The sequence below is a fragment of the Echinops telfairi genome, unplaced genomic scaffold, assembly GCF_000313985.2.
Source record: "Echinops telfairi isolate 266 unplaced genomic scaffold, ASM31398v2 ScPeMD7_7468;HRSCAF=8506_0, whole genome shotgun sequence".
In the NCBI taxonomy this organism is placed as follows: Eukaryota; Metazoa; Chordata; class Mammalia; order Afrosoricida; family Tenrecidae; genus Echinops; species Echinops telfairi.
In genome coordinates, this window is record NW_022111369.1 from 54,580,936 (window position 1) to 54,592,383 (window position 11,448).

The 11,448-nt window shown below is 48.7% G+C and overlaps 1 protein-coding gene and 1 pseudogene across 1 annotated transcript in view; one reads left to right on the plus strand and one right to left on the minus strand.

Annotated features, from left to right (window-relative positions):
• LOC123520977 (amyloid beta precursor protein binding family B member 2-like) overlaps positions 1-11,448 on the minus strand; it is a 279,202-nt gene that overhangs the window by 216,658 nt on the left and 51,096 nt on the right. The window contains exon 2 of the mRNA XM_045284051.1: positions 6,742-6,895. The gene's annotated coding sequence lies outside the window, so the exon portion shown is untranslated. The remainder of the gene's footprint in view (positions 1-6,741; positions 6,896-11,448) is intronic.
• Positions 1-11,448, plus strand: part of LOC101660354 — a 54,869-nt pseudogene that overhangs the window by 5,247 nt on the left and 38,174 nt on the right.

An 11,448-nucleotide genomic window follows, 5' to 3' on the forward strand; every position in this document is an offset into this window, starting at 1 on the left:
CAAATACACATATGTGCTTGACACAATGGGTATATGTATGGATTGTGATAAGAATTGTACAAGTCCCCAATAAAATGATTTTAAAAATAAATAAATACAGAATACCATGTCTTGGGTCAGTCACCCCTTGGTCCTCAAAGTGACATGGTAGCACTTTAAAGAGGTCTTGTGCGGCAGATTGGCCCAAGGCAATGTGCTGTTTGACTTCTTAGCTGCTGTTTCCATGGACACTGATGGTAGAGCTAAGTCGAACGACAGCCTTGACAGCTTCAACCTTCTCTCCGTTTATCACCTTGTCTATGGACCCAGTTGTGAGGTTTCTGGTGGTGGCGGTGTGATCCGTATCGAAGGCTAGAACCTTTAATCCTCGGTATCTGCTTCAGGTTTCAGCAAGCAAAATTATGTCATTCTGCATGTTAGCGGTGAGTAATGAGCCTGCCTCCAATCCTCAATCCATGTTCTTGTTCATCGAGTCCAGCTTCTCAGAAGACGTGCTCAACATAGAGTGCGTGAGTATGGTAAAAGAACATGACCTTAACCCAGGGCTGTCACACTAGCAGCCCAGGCGGCTCGGCGGCCCTCGAGGTAATTTTTGTGACCCACGGTGCTCTGAAATAAAATGTAACGAGGGAATTGTGTGTACGGTATTGCTTCGATCTCCCCTAAGCGCTATTTTCTTTATAACAATTTTTTCTAGTTTCATTTTATTTCAGAGCATCATGGACCACAAAAAATTACCTTGGGGGCCACATGCGGCCTGTGGGCCACCAGTTTGCCAGCCCTGCCCTAACCCAATGCTGTTGGGTCAATCCCAACTCATACCAACCCTATAGGATCGCGTATGCCTGTTGCTCTAGGCGACTCTCTGAGGCTGCCGATCTCTATGGGAGCACACTGCATCCTCTCTCTCCAACAGAGCAGCTTGTAGGCTCACAACGCTGGCTTCTCGTTCAATGGTCCAACACATAACCACCTCTATGACACAACTCAAGAATCGCAGGACCACTCAATGTTAAAATAGATAAGCCATTTTAATAGACTTACCCCACCACCACGAAAAAAAAAAAAGATATAGAAGGAGCTAATAATAAGTGCATAAAAGATGCTCATGAACTAGCATCGTCAGCCATTCGGAAAATGCTAAGTAAAATCACAGCTGCCAGCAGGAGGAAAAGAGGCCCAACAACAGAGGTTCAGACAAACCCTTACAGATTACCAATGCGAAGGGAACGGACACAGTCACACTTCCTCCACATGCTACACCACAGGACCATCGGTCAGCAGTGGCTGCCCACACTTCCTCCACATGCTAACACCACAGGACCATCGGTCAGCAGTGGCTGCCCTGTGGGCTCCGCCATAAGAACGAGTGTGCGGACTGCGCAGGACCAGGCAGGGTCCTACAATGTTGCTGAGGGTCGTCGTGGGTCATCACTGACCCAATGGCACCTGGGTCAGTTAAGCAGTGATGACAACAGGACCCAACGAGTCCACTCCGAGAAACTGAACTGATAACCCAGCAAGGCTCGAACACAATGCCCAGCATCGCGGGACCCACAGCCTCCAAATCACAGAGAGGGCTCCGGCCTCCACTGGCTGAGGAACGGCCAGCTGGCGTGCGGTACACACGGCGTGGGTGTACCATGTGAAGGAATGAAGGGTGGCACACGCCGCACACGGAGGAATCGTGAAAAGATTCGGAGTGAGCGAGGGCAGACCTAACATGCCTCAGGGTGTTGAATTTCCCTGTATGAAATGTCCAGATGAGGCGAATCCCTAAAGACAGAAGGAGGGTGGTAGTGTTGAAGGGCTTGGGAGAAGAAATGGCACATCATTGGGTTTCTTTTCGAGGGAATGAAACTTAGAGAGTGTGGTGCCGGCACAACTCGGTAACTACATGAGAAGCATTTCATTGCACACTTTGAAAGTGGGGATTTATGGGCTGTGAGCTATAGCTCAATAAAAATTAAAAATTTAAAAATCACTGCTACCAAGTCCTTCTCCAACTCATGGTGACCCCATAGGCAGGTAGAACTTCCCATGTAGGTTTCTAGGGCTGTAACTCTTTACTGTGAGTAGAAAGTCTTATCTCAATAAAGCTGTTATAAAACAAAAAAGCTGGCAATGCTTGACTTTAAAAGGGAGAAATCAGCCTTTTCAATTCAGGATGCACTCAGAAATTTGGCTTACAACAGAGCGCCAGCTAAGGCTTTGGTGAGAACGGCAGCTGCTCCCTGGGGTGTTCACACAAATCCAGGGCAGCTTTCCAATAACCTCTCATTTGGCTGCTCCTGAAACAATTGTGTTTACAGTAAATACCAAGATTCTAATACTGGCCAAGCTCTGAAATTATCTTTCTTACCTGCAATTGACTTAAGTACAGGCTCCAGAAAGCCTTCCTTTCTCACAGACTGGAAAAGCAAGTAACTGAATGAAACATTTTAAGAACTGTTCCCGAACACTAAATCCTATTTTTCTCCCTAGCTAACGAACAGTGATGGTTAGTAGTCCCACATTGTCCAAAATGCAGTTTTAACACAATTTAGTAGTTACGTAAATGGAGCTACAATTCTAATTGCAAAATGGGAGAGGGTCCTGCTTCACATTTGGGTTATAAAATATTGATGGAAAGATATATGTTTATACACACACACACAAGTAAATATGTAATGGGATTCTTAGATGTGTGTACGTACATATTATTCCAAATGGAAAATGATATACTATTTCTGAAGATGAGTACTGAATTTTTAATCACAGATGTACATGTAATCACATGATTAAAAAGGAAAAGAAGTAATTAATAGCCCAAACATCATTATTTGTGAATTTTTAAAGCCTACTATTTTAGGTTCTTATTTTGCTTTTCCCATGGCATGACGGATTCGGAAAGAGTCCAAAAATGTACCTCTTTTTCTATTTGTAAATCTTAGACCAGGAGCACCCGTAACATTCACTGAGGCTCAAAACCCAAACCAAACTCAGCGTCAAGTCCGGGCGGACTCATAGAGCCCCTTCGAGGGCAGGGGAGAACGGCCCAGGTGGGTTTACAAGAAACTCTAACTCCTGCAGGAGTTCTCCAGCAGAGGGGCTGCTGACTTTGGTGAGCAGTCCCGTCGGTCACCACTACACTACCAGGGTCCTCAGGCTCAGAATGTTTAATAACAATAATAATAATAACGGCTCCTAAAGCAAATATATAAATATCACTAGTAGGCCTAGTCCAAAATTGGATATGCAAGCTCAATAAATGCTACATGACCTTCCAAACATGCGGCTTAGAATGTAATCGATTTTGACAGATACACAGAGTGGGTAGTTGCAAAATAATGGCAAGCAAACAAAGGTGAAAATTAAGAAGGCAAGCAAGTGGACAGGTGGATTCTAACGTGACAGATATGTGGACACTGACAAGAGCTCAAAGTCCTATTAAATAATATGAACAGTTGGTGTTTAAAATCGAAGAGGGTGTTGTTTTGGATTGTTTTTCTTTCTTGCAACGTTAGAATTCAGTTTAGAAAAGAAAACCCTTTGGGGTCTTTACTAAGGAAAACCGATGGAAGGTGAGCTTGGTGGAGCTCTTCGCTGGTACGAAGAGCAGGCGGGCTCATGACTATTCGGGTGTCCGGAGCCTGTTCTGGACTCCCAAACAGACAAACACATCTGTCTCGGAAGCAGTTCAGGCAGAATGCTCCTTCTCAGCAAGAATGGCTGAGGCTTCAGCTCACACACGTTGGCCATGCTATCAGGAGAGTCCAGTCTCTGGAAAAAACATCATAGGTCAGGGTCAGCAAAACAGAGGAAGACCCTTGACCAGATGGACTGATCACAGTGGCTGCATCGATGGGCTCAAACTTCACTACCATCATGAGCATGGTGCAGGATCCGGTGGTGTTTCATTCTGTTGGCCACAGGGACCAACTTGGCAGTACCTGACAACGTGCTTAATGTCAGTGTCCACACTATCAAGTCTATGCATTGTGAACCAGATGAACAAGGATGGTGCAATCAGTCACAATCAACGTTAGCACATTTTGGCGGTCCTTCCAGAAGTCGAGCTCTACCATATATAGCACTCCCCCACGACCCAGCAATCCCAGTCCCAGAAACTCACCCCGAACAAGTTAGGACAGGACCACGGGCAGCGACCCGTACATCAATGCTTCCTGCAAAACTTTTCACAGTAGCCCAAAGGCAGAAATGCCGCCCACAAATGGACAGACAGACACTACATCATATATGCACACCATAAAGTACAACTCGGCCACACAAGGGGATGGAGTCCTGATGCCCACTGCGACACGGCTGAGCCCTGCACACGGCGTGTGAGCCACGTGAGTCCATCACAAACAACCAAGACCGATTTCACTGCCATGAAATAAGCAAATACTGGTTCATTCCCTTTTTCCATGAACTCTTTGAAACCCCCTTCAAAGATAAAACCCTCAAAACTCTCTGGCATCAAGCAGATCCTAAATCGCAGGGCCCCGTACCAAAAATAAAAATTAAAACTGACTGCCATGGATTGATGCCAACTCACAGCAACCCCAAAGGAAGAGTAGAGCTGCCTGCGGGTTTCCGAGACTAAAACTCTTTACGGGGAGAAGACGGAGAGTATGAAGTCCCGTCTATATCCCTCGACCTCACAGAAACCGAACAGCGTTGTAGGTCCTCCAGGGTGGGCGGCGGCGGGGCAGAGGAGTTTCTGCTCAGCAAGCACAGAGTTTACATGAAGGATGCTGGAGTGCTTTGGAAAGTCATGATGGCTGTGCTACTTGAACGTAATCAGCGTCACTAACTGAACATGGAGAACCTGCTGAGCCGCTGCCTGTCTTCCTGTGTCTGAGGGGGCTCCAAACCTTTGTGGAACAGAGGGTTTTAAAAGACAATGGAATTTTCCACAAAAATCTTTTAACAGTGTTATTGACATATAATTCACATATCACACACCTCAATCATTCAATCATGGTAAAAAGAGCCGTGCAATCATTACCTCAATCAATTTTAGAACATTTTCTTCATTCCTGCGCTCATTGGGGTTAGCTCCCCACCGCCCCCAACCACCCCTGCCTGCCATGGCCCCAGGACACTGGCAATCCAGCTCCTGCCTCTATACCTATCCTGGATTTCACAGACAGAAAATCACATAAAAGAAAAAGAAAACAACCCAGCAACGACAAAGCTAAAAAGAGAAGCACCACATCCCAAGAGAGCATTAAAGACAGGAATAAGCTTCCCGGGAGGTCGCGTGACCACAGACAGGGGCGTGGCTCGCCTTGCTCTCAGACAGAGTGGATGGCTGCAGATGCGGCTGGGTGAGAGCGGAGCCACCTGCCAGGTGAGCTATCCGGTTTTTAAACCACACCCCTCCCTTTCCGTACTTTCACCACATTTTGGTTGGAGAATAAGAGTGTGCAAACCTTGCCAGGCAAGCTAGGGGAGCACAGCAAGGAGAGCCCCCAGGCAATGGTTCGCAACCTTCCTCGTGCCGCAACTCACACAGTGCCTCATGCGGTGGTGACCCCAACCGTAAGATTATGTTCATTGCTACTTCATCACTGTCATTTTGCTCCTGTTATGCATCGTCATGTAACTATCTGATATGCCGGATGTATTTTCATTGTTACAAATTGAACATAATTAAGCACTGTTAAAGCATAGTGATTAACCACACTATGTCGCTACATATTGTGAAATATTTATGTGTTTTCTGACGGTCTTAGGCGACTCCTGTGACAGGCGTCCTGAACCACAGTTTGAGAGCCACTGCCCCAAGGGGACTGGCGGGTCTCCCTGGCCCGCCCTTTACCGTGTGCAGAGAGAACTAGGAGCAAGCCTTGGGAAGCACGTGTGCACACTGCAGTCCACACTCACGAGTCTGCACACTGCCTCCTCTCCAAAATGCAGCACGTTCAGGTCATGCCGGCTGGGTGGCCTCCAGCCCTGCCTGCACCCACGCTCAGGCTGAAGCGCTTCCTCTCGTCTTAGGGAGGGCGAGAGAGGAAGACTGGAGGGAGGATACAGTGGAAGATGAAGAAACCCCCATTCCCAATGTGGGCGATACCGATCCCTAGGGGGCGCTGGAACGAATGATCCAGGGGAGCTACGGAAGCAGGTACCTCGGCATTCTCTTGGATGATAAACTACATATGGTACACAAGTTGTCCTTGCCAGGGGAGGCAATGAGTACCTTGTTGGGGTTTTTTGTTTTGTTTTGTTTTGCTTTTTCTTTCCTGAAAATGGCATGGTAGGCCAAATCCATTTGGGAATCTCTGCACTACACACAGAAGAGAAATCTGCCATCTGAACCCTCCTAGGAATCCCGAGAATAACTGGGAATCATTTTCTTGGGTCGTCTCAAAAACCCAGTATGGAAAAGTCAGACGGAGTGGACCAATAGAGAGGACAAGAACCCTGGAGACCATCACCCTACGAACACGGGCTGCAGCCAAATGCCATCAGCCATGCGTAAAATGATCCCGGACACAAGGACCGCTGCGAGACCGGTCAGTCAGTCGTAGGAAGGGGAGCTAGCACACTGGAGACAGAACCAGCAAAATGGAAATAAAGAGATAGCTGATCCATGCAAAAATTGAGCGGGGTTTGTAAACACTGTTAGAGAGAACCGAATTTGCTATGCAAATTTGCACCCCAAGCACAGCTGAGACAATAGCAACAGGAATGCACAGCCTTGCCCACCCACCCCAGTCCCGTCAGCAGTCGACCTTAATTTCTACCCACCTGAGGGTGTGCCAGTTGGCATCTGTCTCGAGCTTTCGCAGCAGCTTTCTTCTATGGATGTTCCATCCAGCGAATGTTTCTCTTCCTCGGCGGGGCAGACCCGACACAGCATGCTTGGCTACAGCCCGCAGAGCACACCCACAGCAGCTCCAACCTGGAGGGGGAGAAGCCAGGAGCCAGTGTGAGACCCACGCTCAAGCCCTCCTTCTCTCGGAAACCTGTCCGTGCAGCCGGCTAACCCCCAACCATCCTTCCAAACGCTTAAAAACCGTTCCACGAGCAGAGATGAGAGCTTCTACGGCGACCTAGAGGCACGTTGGGGCGACTCGGAGGGGAGGGCTAGGGATCTGAACCCCTGAAATGCTTGACCAACCAACGGTGCTCTCTTGGCAGAAAAAGAAAGCCAGATGTTTTAATTAACCACAGAAGAAACACGCCACCACTGAAAAGTTCATAATGCACGGGTCTGTCCCATGGAAAACCACAGGAATGTTCTGGCAGGGCTCGGGGTAGATTCTTGGGGCACAGAGGGCTGGAAGCAATACCCAGAGGAACCCAAACAGAAAATTAACTTGCTCAATATGTTAAGGGGGGGCGGAGGGGAGGACCAAAAACAAAAACAAATGAAGTCCAGATTTAACATCTCAGGACTTCAAAGGGCCGGACCAGAAGACACTGAAGGAAAGCCCTGAGGAATTCCCGTGTGGTCAGGGTGGACAGCCCACTCCCAATGCAGACTGCACGTCCACCTGAACCTTTCACAGCCGTGCTAATCCAGAGGGGAAACGCATCGACTTTCACTTCCTAGTAAAGGAAGTAATATACCAAGCCCACAGCCAACAAGCGAGTCAAAAGCATAATCAAATGCATGCTATAGCCAGGCCAAAACAAAACAAAACCACACCTCTGACTTGCCAAGCGTGTGGCTGGGCCCCCTCCAGCCGGCCGCACTTCAGCTCGAGGGCCTCAAGGCAGTCAAAATGCAGAACTGAAATAACTCGCGCTCACTGGGGATGCTGGCACAGAACACGCAAACGCCAGAATCCTACAAAAGCCATCCGTGAAGAACTAGGGCTAAGAGCTTACAAAGAGCCAAGTGCTGAGCCTGAGAACGGGACCAATGTTCAGGTCCCAGCCAGGCACCCCCAGCTATTTCTGTAAGGCAAGACAGACGTGCCACGGCTGTACCAAGCACACTCCTACACCAGCTCTTCATTTGTAACCCCACCCCAAAGTCATCGTCCAAGGAACACAGCTGGGGGGATAAGATAATCAAGCTATACAGCAACAGCATGTTCCCATTCTGCCTTGCAAACGGAGTGCGCAGCATGGGGAGAGACCACGCTGTGGACAATGGCTATTTCTAGGGAAGTAGATTACAGGTGATTTGTGTTTTCATCTTGATACTTGCCCATTTTTCTATACTTAATATTACTTATAGAATTATTTAAAAACTTTCTTCTAAATAGTATGGGGATATAACATGGAATGGGGCAGCAACGTGTATCAATCTGATTCATGAGTTGCCTCTTATCTGACCAAAGAGTCAATTGGATGAAGACGTCATTTATTTGTATGTAGACGTGCTTAACTTAGAAGTTTAAAAACGAAGTATCCAATAACAATAGCTGCTCCACAGGAGAAAGATGAGACTGTTTGCTACTGTGAAGAGTTACAGTCTCCCAAACCCTAACTAGCAGTTTGACTCTGTCCTACAGGGTCGCTGATAGATTGGAATCACCCCCAGAATCGCCACTGAAGCTGACTGCTGCCGTTTTCGCCCATGGTCTGTGCCCCCATTTACGGATGAGGATACTGGGGGTGCAGAAATTCTTTCCCGAGGCTGCACCGCACCAAGATCAGGGAGCAGGGTCCAGTACACCTCCCTCCACCAAGAGCAGGCACCCTTCCTCCGCCTAGCCTAGTCCCTGCGTGTTGGAAATCCAGTACGCCCCATCCACGCCAAGCTCACATTCACCACGCCAAACTGCAATGCACCCCGGGAAAAAGGAGCCCACGCTCACTCCGACAAACAATGCCCTCCCTGTGCGACAGGGCAGCAGGTGTGTGGGGGCAGAAACTGCCTCCCACCCTCACCTGCTCAGGGCAGCAGAGTCCCCCTGTACAGGGCAGGAGGAAAGCTTGGCCACCAGATCATCCAAACCATCTGCCCGCGGCCAAAAAAAAAACAGGCATGCACGTGTGCACCTCGGTTTGGGGTCAAGTGACTTTGGACACTCACCTTCATCCTCGAAACTGCCCAAAAGACCCGAGTCTTACAGGAAAGGCAGAGAAGGTTTGAAAATGACAACGACATTAAAAACAGTACTTCTAGTACCGCGTAACCTTTGGGACACCAGCTTTCGGGGAGCAGGATTTTTTCCCCTCTTCTCTTAACCCCTGTTGTGCATTAACAAGTTCTTGCTCACGTCCACTTCTTCCTGCGTCTCCACCTCCAGGGTCAGAAACCATGACGTGAGGAGCAAGGGGGGAGAGGACGGGGACAATGGTGAGCGCAGACGGAGGGTTCCCGAGAGGCAGCCATGGAGCCTTGTCTCACTCCTGCAGGAGAGAAACCCGTCCTCCAGGGTAAAGCAGAGGGGCAGTGAAAGGAGGGAGACCTTGGACCAGATGGACTGACACAGCGGCTGCATCAACGGGCTCGAACAGCAAGGGTGCGGATGGCACAGGACTGGACGGGGTTCCGTTCTGTTGCAATAGGGTCGCTGAGAGCTCCCCACTGTACCACAGACAACAAAGGTGGGGGCTGTGAAACTGCTGATAAAAAACCAGAGCCGCGTCGAAGGATGAGGGCGAGGGCACCTGAGCCAACAATGGCTCGGTGCCACATCAGCCTCCGACCTCTCTGAAAATGCTCCTGAAGGCCCGCCACGCATTTCCTTGGCTGGATGCTGGAGGGAAGGCAATATTGTCGATCTGTTCCCTGCCGGCCCTGGGTTCCAGTGCTAACGATGAGCGTTCCCAACAAGCAGAAGGAATACAATTCTTGTGGGCATTTCACAAGGAAGCCGGCGCTCTGTGGTGTTAGTATGGGAGGGACCCTCTGAGGGCATCATGCAAAATGTTCCTAAACTCCAATTCAGCAGTTTGGTAGGGCAACCTTGGACCTACTCGTGGCAGATTAGCTAAGGCCTCGCTTACGTCTCCGAATGAGACTCTTTGGGAATAGAGGACTAACTAGGACTCAGAATCATCCATTCGTGAAAGCCTTCTTTTTCCCTTGGAACTTAGCCTGGGTATTGTTTGGCCTTTGGCTGCAGCGGGTGGCTTTGGCAAAATGGACACTCAAATGTTGTCGCTATTTCTGTATTCTTAGTCTGCATCAGACCACTGTGATCCAGAGAGCTTTCAAGGGCTGGTTTGTTTGGAAGTAGATGGCCAAGCAGAATCTTCTTAGTTGCCCTGGTCTGTTTCAGCTTTCCAGAAACATGCAGCACGCCTCTGACAGCCGAACGGTGGTTGAACTCAATTAATACCGGTGAGGATAGAGCCCGGGCAAGAATTCTATTAGAGAATCGCCACTGGCCACACCCAGCCCCTGCCCCGACCCCAGCCTGACACCTGACAAATACCAAGTGCCGCGGCCTTAACAACAAGTCCTGCGGAAGTTCTGCAGTGAAAGGGGACAGGCGATGTTAGTGTTCGCTGTTAGGGCAACGGTTCAGTCTGCATTTGTTGAACACTCCCCGTGTGCCAGGCCTGTTCCTGGTGCTAGGGCAGTTCCAGCCCTAATAAAGCTGGTCTTTCAGTTAGTCCTCATCTGTATGAAATGAGAATAAGAATAGATTTGAACAGCACTGCGGGGCTTACTGCAGTACAATTGATGTTGAGGATTCTCGGGAACGTCTCCGTATGTCGCCCAAACTATGCCGCTCTTGTGGTTGGGTGCCCTTGAGTTAGTCCCTGGTCATAGCAACGCAACATGCAGCAGAAGGAAACAATGCCCAGTCCTGCAGCCACCTCATCATTGCTAAGTTCAAGCCCTTCGCTGCTGCCCGGTGTTGATCCGAGCTGTGAATGCACAAACCTTCACATCGATCTAAGTACAACCAATGCTCGATTCGTCGCCGTCTCCAGGAGACATTTTACTGTGTACCAAATTACAAAACCACTCTTGACTTTTGTCAAGCCTCATAACGCGTGTGTGTGCTTGGCAATAAGACACACACACACACACACACACACACACACACACACACACACACGCAATTTTTTTTCCTTCCTAAGGAAAAGGAACACGCACTGGAATCCACCCAACAACAACCCCCGGTTTAACAAGGGGAATATCAGTTATACTCGAAGTATTTTCCACAGTATTTCTTTTAAGGGCCAAAAAAGTTGAACTGTTTATTTTAGAAACCAAACTCAAGTTTAATTTTAACATGCCAAATATCTGTCTTTGCAAAGTTTCTAAAAACAACCATCTGTTTCATTTGAAAAAATAAATTTAAAGTCCTGAGAACGTGGCTGTCTAGGGCCTCGTCAACCCTGTAGCTCAACAGCCCAATATGGGAAGAGGGAAGGGCTTGGGAGAAGGGAGGATGGGACTGTGGAGAAGGAGCAAAGGGGGTAGGGGAAGAGAGATGGTGCAAATGTGGCTGACGTTTAGGACTAACGACCTGAAAACCCATGCACTCAATTACTAAGAGCAAATGCGCACAACACTGCACAGCAAGGGGGGGGGGG